This window comes from Hyla sarda, chromosome 1, assembly GCF_029499605.1.
Source record: "Hyla sarda isolate aHylSar1 chromosome 1, aHylSar1.hap1, whole genome shotgun sequence".
NCBI lineage: Eukaryota > Metazoa > Chordata > Amphibia > Anura > Hylidae > Hyla > Hyla sarda.
Genome location: NC_079189.1, coordinates 306,297,263 through 306,312,177, shown reverse-complemented (window position 1 = coordinate 306,312,177; position 14,915 = coordinate 306,297,263).

The following is a 14,915-nucleotide window of genomic DNA, read 5'->3' as shown; positions in this document are numbered from 1 at the left end:
ACTACATGTGCTGGTGTCCGTGGTACCTGCTTCCTGTTGCTGATGCATGTAGTTCTACTGCGGGATAAGTGTCTCTTTAATCTTCACGTTCGTTCCGGGTAACTTTGGGGGGCTTCAAATAGAGATCCTCTGCTGAGCGATACGAAAGGAAAGCGATACGGAAGGAAAACGTATTTTCCGAAACGCGTTAGATCCTTTTTGGCCCCAGGCCCATGCAGTAGTGACGTCACTAGCAGAACCTGGGTTACGGCTAAGCACTATTACACCAGGGAAGCCAGCCGGTGAGACGCTTCCGGCCGGAGCAGATCTCCTGGCGTTTGGCCCCCTGGTACAGTACATCGTATCGCTCAGCAGAGGATCTCTATTTGAAGCCCCCCAAAGTTACCCGACACGGACGTAAGGATTAAAGAGACACTTATCTCGCAGTAGAACTACATGCATCAGCAACAGGAAGCAGGTACCACGGACACCAGCACATGTAGTGCTGCCTAGAGTAACTATCAGCTATTACTTTCTATTGAATGCTTATGCCCATGGATAATTGCAATTTGGAGCACAACACACAGATCTATTTATTTATTTGCTTTTTTATTGTAGTAAACACAGAAGCTCCTTTTTCATCTATGTACTAGGAATGCATGATCCCTTCAGACACTAAGTAAGTGGATTAATAGTTACATAGACACCATAGCGCCGATACACATATATTTATATATATTTTTTTATTTCTGTTGAGTGGAAGTACAGAGATCGACTCTTGGTTGTATCTTGGCAGCTCTTTTTAAATCCTTTTTATGCCGGTACTGTATTTTGATATAATCACATATGGGGTATTTTCTTACTCAGAAGAAATGGGGTTACAAATTTTGGGGGGCTTTTTTCCTATTTTCCCTTGTGAAAATGAAAAATTTACGGTAACACCAGCATTTTGGTAAAAAATATTTTTCTTTTCATTTTTCCATCCAATTTTGAAGAATTTTCATTAAACACCTGTGGGGTGTTAAGGCTCACTATACCCCTTGTTACATTCTGTGAGGGGTGCAGTTTCCAAAATGGGGTCACATGTGGGTATTTCTTTTTTTGCGTTTATGTCAGAACCGCTGTAAAATCAGCCACCCCTGTGCAAATCACCAATTTAGGCCTCAAATGTACATGGTGCACTCTCACTCCTAAGCCTTGTTGTGCACCCGCAGAGCATTTTACGCCCACATATGGGGTATTTCCGTACTCAGGAGAAATTGCGTTACAAATTTTGGGGGTCTTTTTTTCCTTTTAACGCTTGTGAAAATAAAAAGTATGGGGCAACGCCAGCATGTTAGTGTAATTTTTTTTTTTTACACTAACAAGCTGGTGTAGCCCCCAACTTTTCCTTTTCATAAGGGGTAAAAGGAAAAAAAGCCCCCCAAAATTTGTAGTGCAATTTCTCCCGAGTACGGAAATACCCCATATGTGGCCCTAAACTGTTTCCTTGAAATACGACAGAGCTCTGAAGTCAGAGAGCACCATGCGCATTTGGGGACTAAATTAGGGATCGCATAGGGTTGGACATAGGGGTATTCTACGCCAGTGATTCCCAAACAGGGTGCCTCCAGCTGTTGCTAAATTCCCAGCATGCCTGGACAGTCAGTGGCTGTCTGGAAATGCTGGGAGTTGCTGTTTTGCAACAGCTGGAGGTTCCATTTTGGAAGCACTGCCATGCAATATGTTTTTCATTTTTATTGGGGGGAGGGGGGACAGTGTAAGGGGGTGTATATGTAGTGTTTTACCCTTTATTATGTGTTAGTGTAGTGTAGTGTTTTTAGGGTACATTCGCACTGGCGTGTGAAGATGAGTTTCCTGCTGCGAAAAATTTGCCACAGCCCAAACTTGAAGCAGGAAACTTACTGTAAACCTGCCTGTGTGAATGTACCCTGTACGTTCACATGGGGGTGGGGGGCAAACCTCCAGCTGTTTCAAAACTACAACTCCTAGCATGTACTGACAGACCGTGCATGCTGGGAGTTGTACTTTTGCAACAGCTGGAGGCTCACTGGTTGGAAAACCTTCAGTTACCTAACTCAGTATTTTCCAACCAGTGTGCCTCCAGCTGTTGTAAAACTACAACTCCCAGCATGTACTGATCGCCGAAAGGCATGCTGGGAGATGTAGTTATGCAATAGCTGGAGGTACACAACTACAACTCCGAGCATGCTGAGACAGCTGTTTGGGCATGCTGGGATTTGCAGTTTTGCAACATCTGAAGGGCTACAGTTTTAGAGAACACTGCAAAGTGATCTCCAAACTGTGGTCCTCCAGCTGTTGCAAAACTACAAATCCCAGCATGCCCAGAAAGCAAACAGCTGTTTGGGCATGCTAGGAGTTGTAGTTTTGCAAGATCTGGAGGGCTACAGTTTTAGAGACCACTATATAGTAGTCTCAAACTGTAGCCCTCCAGCTGTTGCAAAACTACATATTACAGCATGCCCAAACAGCTGTCTGGGCATGCTGGGAGTTGTAGTTTTGCAACATCTGGAGGGCTACAGTTAGAGACCACTATATAGTGGTCTCAAACTGTACCCTCCAGATGTTGCTAGGCAACTCACCGGCTTACGTACGATCTAGCCGCAAGAACTCGCCGCCCGCCGATCTCCGTCGCCCGCAGTCTCCGTCGCCCGCCCGGACAGGTAAGTGGATCTTTGGCGCCGGTCCCCGTAGTTTCCCCGTTCTGCCCCGCCTATTGTGGGTGGGCAGGACAGGGAAAACGAAAGTAAACCCCCCCGCCCTCGATCTGCTATTGGTGGTCGCGTCTAGACCACCAACAGCAGGGATAGGAGGGGTGGCACCTCTGCCACCTCACTCCTATCCCTTCAGGGGGATCATGGGTGTCTTAGAAAACCGCGATCCCCCTTATATTCCGGGTCACCGGGTCACCATAGACCCGTAATGACTCGGAATCGCACAAATCGCAAGTGTGAATTCACTTGCGATTTGCAGCGATCACCGACATGGGGGGGTCTGATGACCCCCCTGGGCGTTTGCACTGGATGCCTGCTGAATGATTTCAGCAGGCATCCCGGTCCAATCCCCGCCCGGCGCACGGCGGGGACCAGAACTGCCCATGATGTAAGTCCTTGGTCCTTAAGACCCAGGGTGTCGGGACGTAACGTTATGTCATGGGTCCTGTAGAGGTTAAATCACTTTTATGGTATACAGATCCTGCGTACAGCCGGTATCTACCTCTATATAGTCCCGTATTTAATCACTTATATAGTATAAAGATCAGGTGTACAGCTGATATCTACCGCTGTATGGTCCTGTATATAATCACTTATATGGTATACAAATCCTGCGCACAGCTGGTATCTACCTCTATATGGTGACTATAAGTAATCACTTATATGGTCTGCAGATCCCGTGTACAGCTGATACCTACCACTATATCGGCACTGTATGGGTCCTGATTGTTATCAGTCTGCCCCTGCATTGTAATATTATTATAGAAGAACCACAGTCAGCACTATTGTGACACCATTTCTATAGAACTTAAGACAGCGTAATTGAGACATCTTTATAGTAGAACATAATCCAGCACCATTGTGACCTCATGACAACAGAACCGATGCTAGCAAGATTGTGATGTCATTACAGTAGGTCCAGGACAGCACTCTTGTGACATCATAACAGCATCAGCGAGACAACCTCTGTTGAAGCATGATTACTGTATAATCCAGTAGAGTAACAAAAATAAAAAGACTTGCACTACAGTACTTCGAGGTGTATGCATTTTTATGCATTAAAATGGAAAAGAGCCTCTGGTTCTGGCCCGACCATGTAAGCAGGGACAAGGCAGCCATCCTCCCTGCCACCGGTGGTAACCAGTCTCTGAACCTGCTCTTAGCCGCCCATCATTAGCCCTGCTGCTCTCTCCAGTTGTGGCTTCTGCTGCATGGAGAGGTACCTCCTCCATGCTGCTGCTAAGTCACACTCCTCTCCAGTCCCGCTGAGTGCTCCGCTAAGCGCCAAGTCCAAAATGGTGCCTGCTCAAGTGTTCTCAGACCTGGATTTGCTGACGGGGGCTACTGTTCTCTCCTGCAGCCTGTCAGCAACCAAGCGCTGCGTCAGCTTGAGTGAGGAAGTGGCTGCCTCTGCTCCCCCAATTACTGTGGCTGCTTCTGCCTCCTTAAAGACTGTGGCTGCTTCTGCTGTTATGGCTGTTACTGTGGCACCAGGGGTGACTCAGCCCTAGCTCCAACCCCGCTCTCTCCCTGCGGGGACTATGGATTATATTCTGCTAGCAGCTGAGGTGACCAAACATATAGCCCCCAGCGTGCAAAAAATATTGGAAGGTACCCTGCAACAGTCGCAGATTAACATCAAATCCTACAACGCTAGGCTTGATGGTGGCGGGTGGCGACCCTTGAAGACACTGACAACGCCATTGTGTCCTGGTTACGGAGGAAGACCTGATTAAAATTAATTAAAAGCTCAAAGATCTTGAAAATCGCTCCAGGCGCAACAATTTACATATGATGAGAGCGAAAGAAGAAGTGACTTCTTCCGATCTTCATCTCCGAGCGGGACCTGCCTAAGGCGCTATGACTATCGCACTCGGTAAGAGTGGAAAGGGCTCACCTCATAGGCTCAGCACCAGAACACTGCAGGGGCGTGCCTCATGCTCTTGCGGACCGTTCATATGAAGTTATATTTAAACTGCTGGACTTTAACAACAAGGTTGACCTCCTGAGGTTCTACCGGAGACTGTCAGCAACTTACCATCCAGGGCATGAAGATATTGTTGCTTGAGGATGTCTGTGTGGATGTCACAAAGCAAAGGCGAGCATTCTGTACTTCTCTTTTCCAGGCAAACTGCCTCTTCCAATTACAATATCCAGCCACACTGAGAGTGTTTGACGACGATAGGACCGTCATTACCTTCACTACTCCTGCTGTTTTGGAATCCTTGCTACCGTCATCTCAGCGGACATCACGATGTGGCACTAACACAAACCACTCCTGCTCTCCTACTCTCCACATGGTTGTGACTCCTTTCCACCTCAGAGGGATCAACAAAAGTGTATTTGCTCACTGAGACGCTGCACCAGTGCTAATCATTCTCCTTCTACAGGCTGACTTTGACGGTTGTCTTGAGGACTTGGCTCCTGTGATGGATTTTGTTCGTCTACTGCGCTAGAGACTGATGACATCATATTTTTTTGTTTCCCTTTCTCCTTGCTTGTTTCTCTGTGGTGGGGGACTCTTAGTGCCTTAATGAGGTTGCCTTATTTTTCTGCTGTTGAGGGTGGGTCTGTCCTTAGCCAGGGATAATTGGGGGGATCCCGCTTTGTGTTAGCCTATATGTACGAAAATAGGGAGTCCATTGCCCACACATCAAGGGAGATTAACCTCTTATGCACTCGAGAGGGTATCCTTTTTGCTTTCTTTATGTTTTATTTCCTATGTGTGTTTTGTATTGTGTGGTTCTTTACTCTGTTCCAGCGTGTGCCATCTTATAGCCTATGTGTTATTTGACTTCCCACAGTGTGCCTACCACAATGCCTTCTCATATAGGATACCCATATCGCTAACACTTGGCCCTACTCCAATGTTGCTGCTTCCTCATGTGTTTCCTCACTCCCTCTTCTCCTCCAGCTCCCAGATGGGATGCCCCTATAGTCATTGTAATCACTTGGAATGTTAAGGGTTTGTGCTCCCCCCATAAGAGGTGCCTAATTCTTAGGCACCTGAAACACCTTTAGCCAGATGTTGTACTCTTTAGGAGACCTGTCTAGCAAACTGGACTTATCCAGGATGCAGCAACAGTGGGTTGGCAAAGTGTTCAGCTCTTCAGCACTGGAGGGAGGCACAAGGGAGGGGTTCTCACCCATAAATCCTTTCCTTTCACCTTAGTGTCGCATACTGCTGAATAGGGTGTCTCATCATTTGTTAGACCACCACGGTGAATGCTTTAGTTTTCATGTGTATGCCCCTAGGGGTTAAAATCAGATATTTTTTCAGTCTTTGGCTGTGTCCATGCAAGGAGATCTGGAATTGGGTAAATACAGTTTTAGATTCTCCGATGGATAGGGGCTAACATCTATCCAACCCCCCCCCCCCCCCCATTCGTTGGCGTGATTGAGTTCTGTAGTCATTTTTTTCTTGCTATTTTTTTTGCTTATGTATGACATATTTATCATACTATCACAGGGGGTTGATACATTTGGCTTACATGAGCAAAAACCAAGAAATCACTTTTAAATACCATTTTTTTAGCACACATAAGCAAATAAAATAATGACTACAGAACACCACTATGCAGCTTTGAAAAAAAATGTGTATATATATATATATATATATATATATACATATATATATATATATATATATATATATATATAATGTGTGTGTGTGTTTATTACATTTTTTTAATACTGTTTTTTCTCCCTAAATGTACTTACTCATTTTTTTTTTTTTTGTTACTTCTACAGATCTGTGTATCCTGTGGACTCCTTCGGATTCGGTGGACTACTTCGACGACCAGCATTTTTCTTTGCTTGATGTTAATAAAATGGTTAACGAGGGCTTGTGGGGGAGTGTTTTTTTGTAATAAACTTTGTTTTAAACCTGTTGCGTTTTTTTTTTTTTTGTTTGTTTTTTTTACTTACTGGACAGGCTTAGTAGTGGAAGCTGTCTTACAGACAGAGTCCATTACTAAGCTGGGCGGCTTAGCCTTAGCCACAAAAACAGCTAGCGCTAACCCCCAATTATTACCCTGGTACCCAACACCACAGGGGTGCCCCCTATTTTTATTCTCAGCAAAATACCAACCAAACAGTAACAGCCTGACGTTACCAGGGTGGGCGAGGACCATTGTTACTGGCCCTCCCCAGCCTAAATAACACCAGCCTGTTACCGCCTAGGCCCAGGAGCATCATTTTTGATGCTCCGGGCCTGTTGGTACCAGCTCTTCCCGGCACCCCTGTGGTGTTGGGTACCGGGGTAATAATTGGGGGTTAGCGCTAGCTGTTTTTGTGGCTAACACTAAGCCCAGCTTAGTAATGGACTCCGTCTAAAAGACAGCTTCCACTACTAAGCCTGTCAAGTAAAGTAAGGAAAAAACACAACAGGTTTATAAAAAATTTTATTACAAAAAACACTCCCCCACAAGCCCTCGTTAACCATTTTATTAAAATCAAACAAAGAAAAACGCTGGTCATCGAAGTAGTCCACCGAATCTGAAGGAGTCCACATGATACACGGATCTGAAATGAGAAGAAAAAAAAATGGGTTAGTACATTTATTATCACCTGCTCGCACATCTCCCGCCCCGCACGACTACAACTCCCAGCATGCCCTTACAGTAAGGACATGCTGGGGGTTGTAGTCCTGCAGCTGGGGGCAGGGGGCAAGCTTGTCATTCGCCTGCACTGCATAACTACAACTCCGAGCATGTCCTTACAGTAAGGGCATGCTGGGAGTTGTAGTCCTGCAAAGGGAGCCCGGACACACACACACACACAGAGTCACACACAGTCACACACACACAGTCACACACACGCAAACACACACAGAGTCACACACAGATAGTCGCACACAGACAGAGACACACAGACAGAGATAGAGACAGACAGAGAGACAGACACACACACTCACTCATCCAGCGCAGCGATCCTTCTCTCCGGGCGCCCTGCGAGTGACGTCACTGACGGAGGGACGTCAGGCCGGCGCAACCGAAGATGTGGGAGCGGAGGCCGGCGCAACCGAAGACGTGGGAGCGGAGGCCGGGCAAAGTGCAGGGGAAGGCCGGGGGTCTGGGGGGAGTAGAGGGGTGCTGGTGGGGGCGGAGGTCGGGAACAGTGCAGGTGAAGGCCGGGGGGGGGTTAAAGACGGGCACAGCGCAGGTGAAGGCCGGTGGAGGCAGGGGCAGGGGGGTGCTGACGGACCCCCCCCCCCCCTGACAGACTCCTATATCCCCTAATCATGTCACTGTTCCGGTCGGGTCCCGTGATTGGCTGCTGGTCCTGGCCAATCACAGGATCCAGCGAGAAATGTGAAATGACAGCAGGGGATTTTGGAGTCTGCGGCGCCGGTATATGTTATAAGGAGCCCGGGCTGTAGCAGCCGCTGCTACAAGAATACAACTCCCAGCGTGTCCTCACTGTAAGGACATGCTGGGACTTGTAGTCTTGCCACAGTTAGCAGACAGATGGGAGTTGTGTGGCGCTGGCAGGTGAGAGGGGTGGGAAGTAAATCACTGCAGTGTCCCTGTAGCGAAGTGAGGGTAGCGGGGAGAAAGTATATCGGAGCCCGGGCGGCAGTAGCTTTTCCTGCTCCATGTTGGAGCTGGAGTAAATTTAGTAAATTTTTACGGCCGTTGCGACATCTTATTGCGCAGCTGCGACTGTCGCAGTTAATAAATACCTGACTAAAGCAAATCCATTTTGAAAAATTAACTACCTAAGCAAGTTTGAATTTTCTTGCTTTTCTTGTTCTACACGCAAATTGTCGCACGAAAACACGTGTAGTCGCAGTTGCGACAATTTTGCAACAAATATAGTAAAGAAAACCTGACTAAACCCCTTGATAAATGTCTGTCATAGAGGTACACGACACGTGCTCCTGACTGAGCGGGGACCCCAGCAGTCGGATCCCCTGTGAATAGGGGATAAGTTACTTCTGGCTGCAGTACCCCTTTAACTCACTTCTCCAGTGCTCACCAGTCGCAGTCTTGCATCCCTTACTCTATTAGGAAACGGCCAAAGTAGTGATCCACAGGAATCTAAAGGCTCACTTGTTTATCATTACCAGGATCAGGATCATTACTCAGGACCATTACATACAAGCTAGCACTGCCCTATGTGCCGCTTACGCTTTGTTCCTAGAATACCCGCAGAAGCCCATGGGGAGGAATGATGAGGGCTAGAGCCACCTGAACTATGGCTTGATAGAAGGAAAAGGTTGCGCTGGTTCAAATTTGCTACCGAACTCTTCTGCCAGGGCAACAAAGCAGGGAAACTATTAGCTCGTCTAGCTAAGGGTCGTTATCAGCCATCCCCTGTAGTTGCGATGTGATAGATCTGGGGAGGTGTACACTGATACTCACCATGTTAATCGACTCTTGGCCGACTTCTATGAGGGCTTTGTATGTAGACTCTCCCTCTGACTTTTCTAGGGGGGGCCAATTTTCTTTGTCAGCTTTCCCTTCCCTCTCACAGAGGATCAGAGTAACAGTTTGAATTGAGCAATGTCGGAGGAGGAGGTGCGATTCACTATCGAACATCTCAACAAAGGCTTCCCTGGCGACTTCTACAAGTCATTGGTGGATCAGTTTACACCCTGCCTAACTGAGCTCAGGGAGGTCAGAAACCTTCCGTGGTGCAGAAGGGCAGCCTGCAGCCTTCTGCAGGAGCCCTTCCTCAAAGTGCGTCTCAAAGCCTGTAAAGACCCTGTTGACCCTGGATTGTATCGGCCAATATTGCTGATCGATCAGGATGTTAAACTGCTTTCTAAAATGATGGCTAATTTCCTGTCGCAATATATAGTGGGACTGGTAGAGTCTAACCAGGTTGGCTTAATTTACAACCGCTCTGCCACCACTAATATCTGCAAGGTCCTAGCTGTATTTGATTTTCTTCAGCACCAACCCCAGTCGTACTCCCAGCCAACCCTTTTGGCCTTGGACACAGAAAAAGCCTTTCACAATGTTCGCTGGGATTGGCTGAGCTTGGTGTTGAACAGGTTTAGGATCAGGGTGGCTTTTTGCACCTATCTGTCGGGCATCTACACAGCTCCCAAGGCGAGTGTCTATACCCTTCCACATTCCGGTTATACAGAGAAATTCGACAAGGGTGCCATTATTGTTTGACCTGGCAATTGGGCCATTGGCCCAGCACGTACTACACTCCACCACCTATGAGGGAATATCAGTGGGCTTGGAAATGGTCAAATTGGCAATGTTTGCCAATGACATCCCAATCTTCCTTAACAACCTGGCTTGCTCATTAGCAGACTTACTGGATATCTTGAATCTCTATAGTTCTTTCTCAGGGTATAAGATCAACATGGTGAAGACCAAGACTTGGCTTTTCTCCTCCACGCTGGCTTCCTGAGATTACAGGCTTGGGACTTGGGGCTCCCATTTCTGTTACGTATTTAGGACTCATAATAGGCAAAACCCCAGATTCCTTATACACTTTGAATTACCCACCCTTATTTACAAAAATCCAAGTTGAGTTAAACCTTCATGGGCCATTGTCATCTGGTCAAAAAATTAGCTTCCAGTGGCTCCTTTATCCCCTACAAACTGTAACGCCTGCGCACTGGCTGGACACGCCGGCCGGGCACACCGACCGTGAGAGCTGTTTGCTCATGTCCCCGCTGTCGGCGGGACTGGGATTCGCATCGCGGGACGCGCCCACATGCAAATCCCAGCCCGCCACTCACCTTCCTCATCTTCCGCCTGTCACGGTCCGGTCAGATGGCAGGAGGTGGATCCACTGGACCAGAGGAGAGATGGCTTGGGCCGTACCAGGGGAACGGAGTCTAAGAGATTACTGGTTTTCACCAGAGCCCGCGGGATGGTCTTGCTGCAGCGGTAATCCCCAGGTCGTTCCACCCAGTAGCGACTCAACTCCTCTGGTTGCTGAGGTAGACGCGATACAGGAGAGATAGGCAGAAGCGTAGTCAGACGTAGCAATGATCAGGGCAGGCAGCACAGGTTCTAAGGTAGTCACGGGCAACGGGTCGGCAACAGGCAGGGTAACACTGGAACAACAGGGAATGCTTTCACAAGGCACAAGGCACAAAGATCCGGCAGGAGGCTGTGGGAGGAGAAGGTATTTATAGGCAGTGCACAGGTGAATGCCTAATTAAGTCAAACCAGCACTGCCTCTCACAAACCTTAACCCTTAATAACCACTTTGGGCCAGGCACCAATCACTGGTGCACTGGCCCTTTAAATCTAAGAGTCCCGGCCCGCCCTAGAGAGTGGGGACGCACACACCGAGATGCCGGAGCGCTGCATGGGGACACACGCTGTGAGCGCTCCAAGGCCAGCAGGGGGCCCGGAGTGCTCAGTGTAACACCACCTCTCCGTGTTCTCGCAGCCCGACCCGCGTGCCCCCGCCTCCACGGGCGTGCATGCCCCGGATCTCTTATTCTTAAAGGAACAGTGCTCATTTAATTAAGTGTCTGCACCTTGTCCTTAAATATCAGCTCCTCCCTTGGTTCCCTGCCGAATCTTTGGTTATCTATTGCCATAGTGAAAGTTCTGTGTCTCGGTTACTGTGTACCTGTTCCTTGCTACCTTACCTCACCCTGAACCTGTGCCACCTGCCCTGACCTACTGCCATCTTGCCACTTCCTGACAGTCTCCTTCTGTGCCACGTCACCTCCTGCTACCGAGGTGGACGAGTCATGCCAGGGGAAGCGACCTGGGTGCCACCTGCCACAGCAGGACCATCCCACTTTGCGGCAGGCTCTGGTGAAAACCAACGGCACCTTAGACTCCGCTCCTTGGCATGGCTCACATCATCATCCACACAGGCCCAGAGGATTTACCACCTGCCGTGTCCCGTTACAGTAAGATCCGGCCATGGATGCCGCTGGCGTGCCTTTGACAGATGTCTCAAATCTTCCCACCGTTGTGGTGTCAACAGTCGCAGCTGTTAGCCCGTCAGGTGCAACAACTGAATCAACTCTCAGCCATGATGCAGCAGCTTCTTGACGCTCAGCAGAAACAACAGCAACAGCAGCAGCCACCTGTTGCTGAGCCTCCTACTGTGTTTGCAGCTTCTTCAGGGACCAAGCTTCATTTGTCCTTGTCTTCTAAGTATGAAGGAGATCCCAGGCTGTGTAGAGGCTTTGTGACACAGTGTTCTATCCACCTAGAATTTGAGAACGAAGAGGCCTTGTCTGCCACCTTTAAAAAAGGACTTTCCTCTCGAATCAAGGATGCTCTTGCTGCACGAGATTCTCCGGCTTAACTAAGCGAACTTATCCATTTAGCCACTAGAATTGATGTGTGTTTAGCCGAGAGGCAGGAGGAACTTCCTTTGGATAAAGAACCTGCCCGAACACAGCGTTTACCTTGTCTGACCCCTGTGTTCCAACATCCACCCCTACTCTCTACTTTGCCTCTTGCCAAAGAGGCTATGGAAGTGGACCTTTTTCACTTAATGCAGCAGGAAAAATCCCGTCGACGCAATGAGAATTTGTGCCTATATTGTTCCAGTCTGGAGCACTTTCTCAAAGACTGTTGGAGTCTGAAAGAACACTCTTAACTTGGACAAGTAGGAGTGGCTTCCCTAGATGTTAATATTACCTCTCCTCACATGACCACCCCGGTTCAAGTATTTTCCTCTGCCAAGACGTCTTTCATCGCTTCTGCTCTTTTGGACTCCGGTTCCGCTGGTAACTTCATTGGTGCCTCCCAGGTCCATAAAGACCATCTTCCAGTATCTCGCCTTCCCAAGCCCTTCTACATCTCTTCTGTTAATGGACAAAATTTGAACTGTAAGGTGCAATTTCGCACGGTACCCCTTGTCATGCAAGTAGGAAATCGGCATAAGGAAAAAATTTTGTTGTATGTGCTACCACATTGTACTTCGGAGCTTCTTATTGGTCTTCCTTGGCTTCAACGTCATTCTCCTCAACTTGATTGGAAATCTGGTGAAATCACTCGTTGGGGACAATATTGCCAAGATCACTGTCTTGTTCCTCCTGTGATATCTTCTGTGCCTGTTAAACTCAGACATAAAGTCTTGAATTGGGGACATTCTTCCTTGCCAGTTGGTCACCTTAGAAGACGGAAGCCTCCACGACAGAAGCCTGCAAGTTCCTTACAGCCTTTGTCCATTCCAGAAACCCCCTGGTCTCATGTAGTGGAGAACTCTCTGAATTCCAAAGAAGGGAGGCAGACCAAGGGGGGGGGGTACTGTAATGCCTGCGCTCTGGCCGGACATGCCGACCTCGAGCGCTCTTTGCTCATGTCCCCGCTGTCGACGGGGCTGGTATTCACATTGCGGGACATTGCATGTGAATCCCAGCCAGTCACTCACCTTCCTCATCTTCCGCCTCTCCGTGTCCTCGCAGCCCCAAGTGAAAGTTCTGTGTCTCGGTTACTGTGTACCTGTTCCTTGCTACCTTACCTCGCCCTGCCCCTGTGCCACCTGCCCTGACCTGCCGCAGCAAGACCATCTCCCTTTGCGGCGGGCTCTGGTGAAAACCAGCGGCACCTTAGACTCCGGGGCACGGCTCACGTCATCATCCACACAGGCCCAGAGGATCCACCACCTGCCCTGTCCCGTTACACAAACTCTGCCTCTTTTATTAAAACATCTAGACGACCGTTCTCTTAACTCAGCCTTCACTAAATTTATATGGGCTGGCAAAAGACCTCACATCGCCCTTAAAAAATTGATGCTGAGCAAACCTAGTGGGGGATTAAATTTTTCTAATATTAGAGGGTATAACTTAGTGTGTCTATTCAGATATGTCATTGATTGTCTCCATGACATATCTATCATGTTAATCTATCACTGGAACGAGCACTAGCTGCCCCTTGGGGTTTGGTGGCCCTTCTCCATACCTCCTACGCTTCCCTATTGGCTCAGGTGAGACACTCTGTCCTCCTTCATGACACCATTGTTGTGTGAAAGGAAGTGGGAAAACTACTCAACCTGCCTTTTCTCCTGTCCTGTTCGGGGACATTCTTACTTATCCCAAGATAGCACATTCAACAGATGTGCTGTGTGGCGCGATGAGGGTCTTACTAGGGCTGGGGACCTTATGGATGTAACTAACCGCAAGTGGTCCTCCTCCAGTGACGTTATGGCTCATTTTGACTTTCCACCCTCCCACTCACTCGCCGTTAATCAAGCTCTTTCTTTCTGCAGCTCTAGATTGCGTAATTTAGACAATAAAGCTCCCACCCATCTTCTTGATGATATCCTTGGTACCTGCCCCCATAGGGTTTCCATTTCACTCCTGCACAATGCTCTCTGGGATTCCTTTTTGAAAGTAGCTTCTCCCATCCTCTTAGACTCATGGGGCTCATGGATTCCTGACGAGGACATCTCGAACTGCATTCTCCAGGGGTAGCGAATAGTTAGAAAGTGTATTATCAGTGATCACTGGTGAGAAACCTACTTTAAGTTGTCCCATAAAGCTTTGGCTATGGCTTTAATATTCTACCCTCCCCACATTCCTTGACAGAATTAACAAGTGTCCAAACTGCTCTCACTGAGGTATTTGTGACTTGATACTTTGACCTGCTCGTTTACAGCTCAATACTGAACAGAGGTCCTGGCTCATATACGAACCCTCCAGAGCGTCACTGCCCATTTTACACCCCAAGCTATTCCATCAACTCAGACCCCCTAAAACTAACTTGGGAGGCTCTAGGCCACCCAAGATGATACAAATAGTTTTCCATGTAGCCTTCCACTACTTCTTTCATTCTTGGTTGTCCGCTAATCCCACGGATAGCTCTCTTTTTGTCTCTCAATTAAAACTTTATTGTAGGGTTGATAGGCTGAACAACTAACGTCACAAAAACACAGGCAAATGAGCTCTTTCCACCATGAAAAAGGGAGAGAGGGTAGTTGGAGGAAGGATGTGCTTAAAGGGGTACTCTGGTGGAAAACAATTTTTTTAATCAACTGGTGCCAAAATGATAAACAGATTTGTAAATTACTTTTTTTTTTTTATCTTAATCCTTGCCGTACCTATCAGCTGCTGTATGCTCCAAAGGAAGTTCTTTTCTTTTTTTAATTCCTTTTCTGTCTGACCACATTGCTCTCTGCTGACACCCCTGTCCATATCAGGAACTGTCCAGAGCAGGAGAGGTTTGCTATGGGGATTTGCTCCTGCTCTGGACAGTTCCTAACAAGGACAGAGGTATTAGCAGAGAGCACTGTGGTCAAACAGAAAAAAAAGAA